General features: G+C 36.7%; 1 pseudogene across 1 annotated transcript; it reads right to left on the bottom strand.

The window, feature by feature from the left end:
• Positions 1–5,059: 5,059 nt before the first annotated feature.
• LOC143596319 (putative WRKY transcription factor 4) lies at positions 5,060–7,040 on the bottom strand (annotated as a pseudogene). Its single transcript, XR_013146689.1, has 4 exons — positions 6,585–7,040; positions 5,778–6,409; positions 5,558–5,704; positions 5,060–5,472 (listed from the first exon to the last, which is right to left on the bottom strand). The product of XR_013146689.1 is annotated as a putative WRKY transcription factor 4 (transcript).
• Positions 7,041–12,948: the final 5,908 nt, after the last annotated feature.

The following is a 12,948-nucleotide window of genomic DNA, read 5'->3' as shown; positions in this document are numbered from 1 at the left end:
TTCCCTTTTTCTAAAGAACCCCCTTCACTTCTCTTTGTTTTACCAGCATGTCCTTTGGCTTTTGGTTGACTGTCAATATGCACTCCATGATCATCAATATCAAAATCTGGTAAATTACCACCACATTGTACCCTTAATCTGACTTTATCATCTTTTGCAAAAAACAGCTTCCTCCTACTTTCAACTGAATGTATTTTAACCAACAACTTCACTTCTTGCTTGGTACCAAACTCTTGCCCTAGGAAAAAGTTGACTCTAGATTCCTTATCCTTATTTGCATTTTCCCTTCTAACAGTATGCAAGTGGTGTTTTCTAACATGAGTCTCATTCTCATCAGATTCTGACCCACTAGGTATTTTGTCATTGTCTATAATTTCATCTTGGATATCTATATCTTTAGGGTCAGGGTTCTTATCTTTCACTTCTAAGTCAACATTAAAAGTGTACTCCCTCATATCAACTTCAGGATCATCAGTAATTTTGCACTCATCACCTCTAAAATCACTATCACTATCATTATCATTCTCACCCTTATGCACAACCTTTGTTTTCACATTGAAGTCAAAGTCACTATCACTATCATCCTCACATAAATTACCTTTAAAGTCACTATCATCACTATCATCTTCACCCTCACTATCAGTCTCAACCCCACCCTCAATATCACTATCAACCTCACTCTGTAGCACAACATCCTCATCCTCACCATCTGGCCCAATATCACCATCTAGCCCACCTTCAACCTCTGGCCCAATATCAACATCTATCCCAACATCTGCTCTAACATCAACCTTTGGCCTAATATCAACATCTATCCCAACATCTGCTCTAACATCAACCTCTGGCCCAATATCAACATCTAGCCCACAATCACCCTCTGGCCCAACAACTTGTTGCCCAACATCTACATCAACATCTAGTCCACTATCACCTTCTACCCTACAATCAACATCTAGCCTATCAACATCTAGTCCACTATCAATCTGTTGCCCAACATCTACATCATCACCCTTTAACCCAACATCCACCTCATCACCCTTTAACCCAACATCCACCTCTAATCCAACACCACTTGACTGCCCAAAATCAATTGAACTCCCAACACCACTTGACTGCCCAAAATCAATTGACCTCACAACACCACTTGACTGCCCAAAATCAATTGACTTCCCAACACCACTTGACTACCCAAAATCAATTGACTTCCCAACATCACTTGACTGCATAACAGGGACAATAGCATAAGGTCCAGGCTCATCAATTTCTTCAATAGACAATGATATGCCTTTTTTTGGCTTAGGTGAAGACCAAAACTCTTTAATATCTTTAACCCCATGTTAAGTATAGACATTAATGAGCTTATGATGTTCCACATGTGTAGCTAGCTAACCTCAGCACATCTTGGTCGCTACACAGGTCTTCAAGACCATCATCTAATCCTTTCTCAGGATGTAAAAATTGATATAAGATAATATCAATAGTGGAATACCCTAACACATTCATCATTTCACTAACTTCGTAAATGGAGAACCTGTCAATGTCAATCAGGTCCACGAAATTAAAAGTACCTCCTACATATGTGCGATTTGGAGGACTAGTCAATCGACCACCGTGATGGATCTTTAAGCTAAAAATATTTGGATAACCAGCTGCAAAATACCATAACTTTGTAAGTAAAATGCCCAAAAAAAAACCTAATTATCAAAGAAAAAAACGTAATTTCAGTAAGCCGTAAAATAGGTCAACATCATAATCTTCCCGAGTTTCGTGTATTTCCCATGTCATTTTTACATGGAATAGTTGATCGATGATGATGATGATCGTGGAAGATGAACGTCGGAGAAGACAAGCAGGAGAAGAAGATGAAGGATTATAAATGAAAATGAAAAGACGGGGGAGTGTTATAAAAGGGGGGAAATGATCTGGGAGATGAAATTACGTTTTTACCCTCACGTGCATCTCATGTGATGAGACTTAACGAAAAAATCTAACTGGGTTAGTGAAAAAGGACGTAACGTGCAACATTTTGGAAACACAGAATATGATTTCCGCCATTAAGTTTTCTAAAGGACGACTATTGAAAAACCATGAAAACATAAAGGACCTGTTTTGCCATTTTGTCTTTGTAATTTATTGTAAAATATATACTATTATCATGGAGTGATTTCTTGAATGTACGGTGACTCAAGAAATAGCATTTCCCTAGTTAACTTAACAAAAGAAAAGAAAGGAAATGAAAGGAAAACTTTATTTTCCTTTCTTTTCTCACATCCTAACTCTTTTCATTTCCTTTCCATTTAATTCTTTCCAATTTGGAAAGAAAACTTTCACCCATTAAAACATTACATTTCCCACACTTTTCATTTCCTTTCTTCCTTTAAATGAAACTTGGGAACACCAGTTTTAAACTTTCCATTCCTTTCTTTCTATAAAAAAAACTTGGGAACACTCCAACATCTATCTTTCCATCTATTTTCTTTCCTTTCTCTCCTTAAGTGGAGCTCGGGAATACGTTCTCAATCTTCATCCTAATCAACATAAAATTGTGGTCTCTATAGTCTAAACTCTAAACATCCTTTTGGGATCTTCAAGCCCCTAAAAACTCGGTTTGCCTTAGTTTAAATTGTTAGAGATTTCTCGCCCGGATCTCCATCTTCATCTTTATAATTACACTACAAAACACTACATTTATCTTTCCTGTTCAATTAAATAATATTACTTTATACCTTTATCATTACAGTTTTCTCTCTCATCTACTCACAACCAATTCAACAAATATTAAAAAATAAATAGGGACAAACAAAGTTTTTCCAAATTTACAAAAATCACTACCTTTTCTCTCTCCACCCTATAATTTACACTCACAACCACTCAAAACCTCACCCTATAATTTACAAACTCTCCTCACAATAATATAGGGAATGAGTTGAGAATGCTCTTACATGTGCTTTACTATTTTTCCTATAAAATAAAATAATTTTTTTAGTTAAACATAATTAGGGTTTACTTTATGCTATTGCTAGTATGCTACTCCTAAAATGATAATAATTATTAATTTCAAAAAATAAGCCCACTTTTACGCCTTGTTCTTGAGTTTTTTAACCAAAGAAAGAAAAAGAAAGGAGAGGGAAGGATAAGAAAGGAAAGGAAAGGGAAGGATATTTTTTTTAATTAGGTGTGTTCTTGAGTTGGAAGGAAATTAAAGGAAAAGAAAGGATAATTATGTTATCCTTAGTAATCATCTCATTTTTGGGAGGATAACTTATTGGGAAAATACATTAATTTAATCCCTCCTAACTCCTTCTACTCCTTTCCTTTCCATCCTAAAAAAAACTCAAGAACACTTATTTTTTGACTATTATTAGTTTTACTTTCCTTTCCCTCCTTTAAAAAAACTCAAGAACAGGACGTTAAAGTTTGTTTTAAACCTCTAAAAGATTGAAGTCGTATCTGTTTAGACGGTCTGTGATCGTGGGCTAGAATTAAAAAAAGAAAACGTAAACTGTAACTGAATAGTGTTACACATGAGAGAGTTTGTCTTTAGGAAAGATGAAATCCAAATATATTGTTGCATTGTGCTTATTTATATCAACTTTTACGTGTAAACTTTATACAAAAGTATAAAAACCGAGTTTTGCGTCATTGTGTACAAGCCACCAAAGTACCAATGTACTAGTCGTCAAAGCTGCCAAAGGTTACGTCTTTTCAAATGTTTTTTTTGGTGTTCCTCTCGTAATCTTTAAAATATGATGTCTTATGAAATTTCAACTTTGGTGTTGCTATGTGATTATTTTTATCAATGTTTCAATGTGATTTTTTTTTCGCGAGGTGAATACTAATATACAAATCATGGATATCAAATCTTACAAATTTTAATAGCACTGTTGCAACATGTCGGATTACCGAACCAATTGCGAGTGAACAATGTCAGAAATAGTTGTATTTAAATAGAGACATTGAGTGGTTTTTTTTGTATTGTAGGCTACAAAAAGTGTTCACCCATATCATGACGAACAAAGCGATTCTAAACGGACAACAATGGTACCAATTAGGGATGAGCTCGTGATGGTACCGATCCCGAAAATTTAAAAATATTTGATGCCGGTACTAGTGCCAAAATGTTTGGTTCGGTACCGGCACGGTTTCTGTATTTCGTGCAAAATTCGGGAAATACCGGTACCGTATCGGTACTGAAAACTTAAAATTTGGTACCGATTCGGTACCGGTACTAAAAATGTTCATCCCTAGTACCGATATTGAACTATCAGTGATGTAATGACGTATCAATATTTCACAACCTTATGTTTGGGTTGATTTGATTTACGTACCAAAACGAATCAAACTGATACCCACCAAACAACTGTTGCAACGCGCAGGGAATTCTACTACTAAAATTGTTGGCGATAGCTCCCAACAAGATGGCTAAACCCTAACAGATACCCTTTTCGTTTCCTTCTTTTTGTGCATGAAATATATTCGATCTCCTTATGGGGGTGGTAATGAGATGGGTATGACTTATGAGACAGTTCAAAATTGTGTCTCATACCCGATCCAATATAGATTAGTACCTGTCGACTAGTTATCTGACAGGTGTACCTAGAGACGTCAAGTTTACTTGTAGGTTTGTTAAAGTTAAACATTAGGATTTACAAATAAAGTTTTACCATTCAAGTTTTATATAACTCGATTACAAGAAACATGAAAATTATAAACCTAAAATTTAGTGGATTTTTTATAACAAAAAAACAAATGTAAACCGATATCGTTTAGGTAAATGGTTGTCCATGTTTCAGGTAATCGGGTTGAGCATGACCTAATACCTTACTCTCAAAAGAATTGAAGACTAATTCTATACCCGAATACCCATCTATTTGGCAGTAACTTGGGTTTCAGACCTGACACCAACTTGGGCTCTTTCAATCCTAATATGGGTCACGTATTAAATCAAAGAGAAGCCAGCCTTCCACACGGGTTAAATGTTAAAAGGAGAAAGAAGGGTGCAACAAAAGCTAATCAAGACTGCTTTCACGTAAACATACATGACCCATCCCCATGTTAGGAAAATAAAATCTATACCATACAACATTCCAAAAGTTGCCCTCAAAGAACATACCAAGACCTACAATGACAACACATCATCTACCGCTTAATCTCAAGGACATAATAAAGTACAAATAGAGCGACTAAGGCCCGTGATGGACTCGCTATAGGCAACATGACCACATTGATCAAAACAATATTTACACGGTTATTGCCTCTTCTTTCATCTGTAACAGAACCGGTCTTTCATTGTTTCCTAAATTGGTGTCTTTGCGCTGTGGCGGTTTATTAATGTAGCCTCGATGCTTAGATACTGGAATATCATGATTATGCTTCCCTTCATACGTTGTTACCACAGACTTCGGGTCCAATGGAGCCCTTTCTACATGCTTTCTCACATTGCATCCTGCAAATGTGCACTTATAGTAACTCCTGCACATGCCAAAACTTCATATAACCAAATTGAACCATTTTATATTTTCAGATAAAATCCCAAATATATAATTATAAACATCACCTTGGATTAGTATTCCCCTTCAACACTTTCTGCCCGTATTTGCGCCACTTGAACCCATCATCCAAAAGATCTACTTCACTTCTTGTCTGGACAACAATTTTCGATTCTGAGACCACATTTTTAGACACGGGCCCGACTTCCATATTCCTTCAATTCAAGTGCAAAAATGTCAAAATTAACATAATTATACATATTTACATAAACAATGTATTCAACATACCTTCTTTTTGGATTAGGTTCATCATTCGGTTCATCAACTTTCACCAACTGATTAAACCCTTGATCAGTTAACTGATTACAACCCTGATCAAGTATCACCAACTGGTTACACCCTTGATCAGGTACCGGTTTATCCACCACACGCGTTTCCGGCTGATAATTATTCGGTTTATTCACATCACCGCCGTCTCTAGCTCGCTTGCCAGGCTGAGGCGGGTCATGATTATGCTGCCCCTTATACACAATATCAGTTACATGACCATCAAGCGACTGCCCGACCTTCTTCTTAACCGTGCAGTTAACATGTGAGCATTTATAGTAGCTTCGCGGATTTGCCTTGACCTGTTTTTGACCGTACTTCCGCCAATTGTAACAGTCATTAGTATCCGTATACACAGAATTCATTTGTTGAGATTCTGTAATGTCGGATAAATCATCGGGTGACCCGGTTTGGGAATCGAGATCCGATTTTTCATTGACCGCGTTGAGCATCTGGTGTTGTTCAGAAGGGTGATATTCCGTTTGAAAAATATTATTGGAGTAAGAATGAGATTGAGATTGAGATTGAGATAATGCAGCAGCTTGAGATGTGACGTGAGCCAAAGCCTGCTGGTGAGACATCCCAAAAGGACTCTGCACAAGTCAAAATTAAAGTTGAAAATGAATTAAGTTGACTTCAAAGGTCAAAGGTTACAGTTTTCTTGTGAAAATTGTCAAACTTTAAGTCCAAATAAAACAAATTAGTGATATAAATATATATAATAATATAACAAGAATGAATGAATAAAGTAAATGCAATATATGATACCTGTAGAGGTGACAACAGGCCAGGTGAGTTGAGGAATCCAGAGGGGCTAAAAGCAGGTGGGAACATGAACCCAGATGGGGATTGAGCGATTACTAAATCCTTGGGTCGGTTTAGCTTGAAGCCGCCCGAGTCCGGTTGTTTGGGGTGGTCGAAGACAGAAGCAGGTGGGGAAGCCATGGCTCCGGCGAGAAGCTGGGAGAAAGAGCGGGAATCATCGGCGTCTGGGTAATAATAATCGGTGAAAGGAGGGTGAGTGGTCCGGGGCTGAATTGGGTTTGGAATGAGGAGGATTGTGGTGGTGGTGGTGGAAGTGAAATCATAGGTGGGACTCGCCGTTGTTGTTGCGGTGGTGAAGTGCCGTCGTCTATCTCCGCCATGAGTACTGTTGGATTGGATATTTTGTTAAGAGATTGGTGTAGATGACGGTGGTACTAATAGCAGCCGCCACTTTCAGTTTCACTCTCTAAAACACGCGGTTTCTGTGTGTAAATTTGAGTGACAGATTCCGGTTTTATAACTACTGACGGAAATGATTTGCTGGATTTGATTGTCAGCTAGTATTACTTATCCACTTGTTACAATATACGAATACTGTAGAGAAAGAGAAGAACTGCGTATCATACTGGTATTGACTTATACCAAAAATGCTCGGTTCATTACTGGTATCGTACGCAAAGATTCAGTAAATAACTTGATACTAATACCGGTATCGATATCAAAATGCTCGTTTCAGTACTGATTCATGGTATCATTTATTCATCCATAGTATACAAACAACGGTTCAAGGAAGGTGTTTGTGTGTCGCCTAATCTTTTTATTTGTAATCTTTTTACAATAATAAATACATTTTGTTTGAATAAACACTTCGAAGTATACTTTATTAATAGGTAAGTCAATTCATAAGATAGAAGGTTAAAATTTGACTAATATAGATAAGGAGGTTATGTGTACTTGAGTGGAGAGGCGGAGCCATCTCAGTGCCTTACCAACATATTTCTAAGCCGAGCGCACTAGATGAGCGCCATCCAGTTTTCACCAAAAGTTTAATGCGGTCTAAGTGCTTGGGTGTGGGTCTTAAATCACAGTCTAACCAATCAAAAAATGTTTCCCATTTTTATATAAACAAGAAAAAAAATACTAAGAGATAAAACAAAGTTAAAATCACTACACACCTTTGTGAAAGAAATGCTAAGTTAAAATCTCACGATCTACATGATAACGACGTAACACCTTAACATGTTCTTACGTTAAAACCATTACACATAATCTGAGTATAAATGATTAATAGCAGTTGATTATGATTAAATGTCATTTAGAAAAACGAACACAGTAAATTGCATCTTCTGCTACAAAAATGACTTTGGAAAAGTTATGATAGCGAACTATTGATAAATAATACTAAGTTTTTAAGGAATCGAAAGCTCGAAAGCTTATAGATGTATCGTGATTTGAAAAATATCTTATCCTATTATGAGGATTGTATAAATATCTTTTTACTTGAGTTTACAGCAACGAAAACTACAGAAAGAAAGAAGTGACATTGAAACCTAATTCCCTCACTTTCCTACTTAGCTATTAGTTAATAAACTTGTTTTGTTATTAAGGAATGCCTCAAGAATGAAATTTTTATATCCGCTATAGAAAATATCATGTATTTCTTTTTTTGGTGTATTTATTTACTTAATCATCTCATTCATTAAAATATAGTGTTTACATTGATACGTAAGACAAGCGGACAACAAACAACGAAATAATTGACTATACATACAATCACACTGGTTCATCTAAAATAGCTTATTTTAAGCTTCATCTTTTTATCTATTTCTTATCTTCTCATAGATATTTAACTTTGAAGTTTCTTATAGAGATTTATAAATTACTACTCATGTCATAAAGTTGATGTCACATAGGACAACGGCAAAACGATTTAGATACATTGCGAGGTCAATGATAAATTTTCTCGTGTATTATTGATTGTGGCATGGTTTAACACCGACATGTATAATGACGATGGAAATGAGATTGATTGTATCAATGACAAATAATTTTTTCTAAAAAACAAATAAAACAGAAACATGAACACCTTAATAAAGAGTTAAATATGCTATAAGTGTCATCCTTTATTGAGTTTTCAGAGATGTTATGAATACGTATATTAATATATAGCATTGATGGTTGTAATCGGATGACAACCAAAAATAAATATTTTTAAAATTGAGCCGACTTGAGGATACAATCAGCAATGGTCGTCATTTAGATTGACTTATACGAACTTATTCATATAAAGAATATGAAAACGATTATTTGACAATAAAATTGATTATTTGCCATACAAAGGGAATATGCCTTAAGTGTGACAAAAGGCAAATGCGAATACGCGATTGCTCGATAGAATTTGAATCATATTAACTAATAGGTGGAGGCATGTAACCATAGTTCGATATTTGTGTCATTCATAATTCAACTATTTCGAATCTTACAAATGTCGTTTTCATAATACAGTTCATGCACTTTTTCTTATTTGAAATCTTTTCTCAAACTTTTAGTTATATATTTAAGTATAACTTTGGACTTATTGAATAATGACTTTAAATGCATAGATATTTATTAATGAAAACGTCAAAAGAAAACAACCAGACAGTGTGTGTATAGCCAACACTGTTGGGTTTCAACAGTGGTTCGGGATAAAAACGGTCAAGTTATTTCAAACCCGTTTAAGTTATAATTTCGTTAAATAGATATTAATCATTATTAATATATAAACTTAATCGAATTATAAAAACGTAGCGGAATATAAACGATTTAAACGAACCATAAACGGAAACCCGAAACCGGATCCGATTACAACAATACGAGTACGATAAACAATAATAAATCAACCATAGATTAGTTTTCGATATACCTCGGTTATCGAAACCGGGAAGACACCGAAGGCTAACGAGCACGAGCTAGAAAATACGACACAATCAACAACCTATAAAAAGCTCCAACAGCAGCAACGGCGGCGGCGGACTTCTCCGGCGACGGCGGGATACGGCGGTGGTGGGTTGGTTCCGTTGTACAGTAGTAGAACAGCAGCAGGAGTTGCAATATGCAACAGCAGCAGCCACGGAACAGGAGACTTCAAACAGGGCTGCCGGATTTACAGGTCACCGAAAAACGTGTTCGCCGGAGCACGTAAAGGTGACCGGAAAAACGTTGTGCAGAACACCGACGACCAAAGTGAGCCGGTAGTGATTATTGAGGTGACCGGATGGCAGCAGGTGTGACAGGGAGGCGGCGGCCGGAAAATCGGTTGCCGGAAGTGGTCGCCGGAAAACCGATTCACCGGAAAACGGCGCCGGATATTAGGGGCAGCTAGGGTTTTGTGTTTTGTTAAGGTTACCATTAATAACATCTTATACTATATATAGATATTATTATTAGGGTTTAATCAAGTTAAACCAATTTGGGCTTGAGCCCAATAAACCAAACAAAGTCTTTAACTAACATCCAGTCCACCTAATTGATTGTGTCGGGCCTAATTAACATTTAAGTAGGCCATTATCTCGTCACCCCCGGTGTAACTCAGTCCGGGTCACATTCGGGTCCGTCGCGTTGACTTGACCCGAACCGACCATTAAATCCAACAGTCTCCCACTTGGACGGATTTGGGCCAAGTATCACAACGCTAACAGCCAGAGGCGTTCTAGCTACACATAGCTGTCCCCAACCGAATATGACATTTTAAATCCATAACCAAAGTATCTTGGAATACCTTATTGCAAGATAATGAATTTATAGTAATCGTTGTCATCTATCATTTCTGTATAAGACATTAATTGAACATTGAGACATAGATCAAATCAATCTCATATGGTGTTCAATTATTGTAATTCTCGGTATAGAGTCAAAGTGGTCCAATCAAACACACAGTTAGTTTGGGTGAGGCCTCACACTTTACCAGTTTGAATCAACGAGGGCGCCAATATGTCTAACTGTTACATTTTAATGCAAGAGTACAGAATTCCATCTTGACTACATACAACTCCCACTGAACTCCAGAACATTCCCAATCAATGCCTTTATGGCTGGCAGTTACGCAACAACGGTTGACATGATCAAAGAATATTCCTCGGTAAACGAAAGTTCTAATATGTATCTCAGGTCTAAGGATACTAAATGAGCATACTATTATCAAAACATCTTATGATCAAGATCCATGAAGATGATTTGATGCGAGTTACATCCAACGTCATTCATAATGAGGTCTGTGAGTTTGGAAGTCAACTGCTTGAGTCCAAAGTCAGAATAGTCTTAATTCAGAATTGCTCCCACGAGTCTGACCGACTACGGATAATTTAGAATACAATATTCACTAAATGTATTAAAATGAACACAGTTGTATTATTCAACGTTTGCATTTAACCATTAAATCAAAAGTGAACAGAGAAGTACAACTGATTAAACGTCCATACATCCAAATACTAAATCAAAATAAATCACTAGCAAGTCTAAGCCCAATAGCATCTCTATGCTAATCATGCTTGTCCTGAGTCATCGGCTTAGTGAACGGGTCAGCTAGATTTTGATCTGTGTCTACTTTGCTTATCACGATGTCACCTCGTTCCTATATTTCCCGAATAAGATGAACTTCCTTAGAATGTGCTTGGTTATGTGATGAGACCTTGGCTATTTGGCTTGAGCAATAGCACTTGTGTTATCACAGAATATCTCGATTGGTTTATGAATACTCGGAACCACATCGAGATCGGTGATGAACTTCTTCATCCAAGCAGCCTCCTTAGCAGCATCTGATGCAGCTATATATTCGGATTCGGTGGTAGAATCCGCCACTACACTCTGCTTGGAGCTCTTCCAGTAAATAGCTCCTTCATTGAGAGTGAAAACGAAACCTGACTGTGAGCGAGAATCATCTCGGTCAGTCTGGAAGCTAGCATCAGTGTAACATTTTACAGTGAGTTCCTCTTCAACTCCCCCAAACACTAAGAACATGTCTTTTGTCACACCACATTTTAGGGCCTAGACGTGTGACCACAAGTTGGTACCACTTTTGTAAATACATCAGAGTTGCGGGTTTTATTTTAGCGGAAGTCTTTAATAAAATATTATTATATTGAAAACTTATTAAAATCTCGAGTTTAAATACTCGCTTGATATTTCAAATATATTTCTTTATAAAACATAACTCTTTTATAATATTTTCAAATAAAATATCTGAGCCATGATAGCATCTAATGACTATAACTCCAATCTTTTATTCCTTCTTGCTTGTCTAACCTTTCTTGTTCCCTGTAACATGGGGAAAATACGTCAGCACAAAGCTGGTGAATAACGCTGACTCTAAAATACATTTTCAATACCTTTGTGAAATCAACATTAATACCTTTGTGACTACTCATTAGGCACCCAACTAAATTGGGATAAGATTACCCTAAGTACCATGTACAATTAATTATATACACAATATCATTTCTCTAAACAGTCCCGTAGACCTTCAGAGGCATGTTGATGATATGCATGGCCTCGGGGAACTCCGAGTCACCATGTATGTTTGGATCCAGACACATGTATACTCTTAATCAGAGTGTCCGTTTCTTATTATTGTAACACAAAGTTTTAAACATTCGGACTCATTATAAAAGGTTTGGGGCGTATTCACCTTTTCTGTTTGTAATCAGTTTCTGTTACTGATTCCTGTTTTCTGATTCTGTCTCTTGATTGGTTACCTCGGACCTATAGTACGAGAATAACATTTTGTATAAATAACTAGATCATCGATCTAGCTTCAGACCTCTAGTCTGTTTTTGTATAGCGTTAACCTTGATAAAATTATTTATAAAACATTTTGGACCTTTAGTCTCTTTCTTTATTTACCAATCATATGCTACGTTTCTTCTTCAAGAAGAAACGTCTATACAATATCATATTTCTTAATAATAAAGAAATACTATCTTAACTATAACCCTCACTTAAGAAAGTTATATGATTCTTAATCAAAATCAAGGTTTGGCTATAACTTCGACTATGGTCTAAGCCATTTATAATAATAAAATAATAACTTAGGCAGAACCCCTTACCTCGCACGGGTATTCGGAGTTAGATATTCCTAAGTTTATATGGGCAGCACTTCTACTCTATATGCACGTTTATCGAGGCGTCCTTAATCAACCCTTCTTGGCACGCAAATCGAGACAATGTACGGGTGTCGTCGGGTCGTGCACGTACTTCGAGACGAAATGTCGGGTTTCTTGAGTGGCACGCACTTCGAGGAAACACCGGGTTTTGGTACGGATTACGAGGTTATAATTGTCGGGTCGGTGGCACGCAAAACGATATTCGGTACGCAAACCGAGGTAGAGAG

Source organism: Bidens hawaiensis, unplaced genomic scaffold (assembly GCF_021521415.1).
Source record: "Bidens hawaiensis isolate Kalapana, Puna unplaced genomic scaffold, B.hawaiensis_p1.1 tig00001721_1, whole genome shotgun sequence".
In the NCBI taxonomy this organism is placed as follows: Eukaryota; Viridiplantae; Streptophyta; class Magnoliopsida; order Asterales; family Asteraceae; genus Bidens; species Bidens hawaiensis.
Note: the sequence above shows the minus strand (reverse complement) of the source record. Positions and strands in the feature narration are given on the sequence as shown.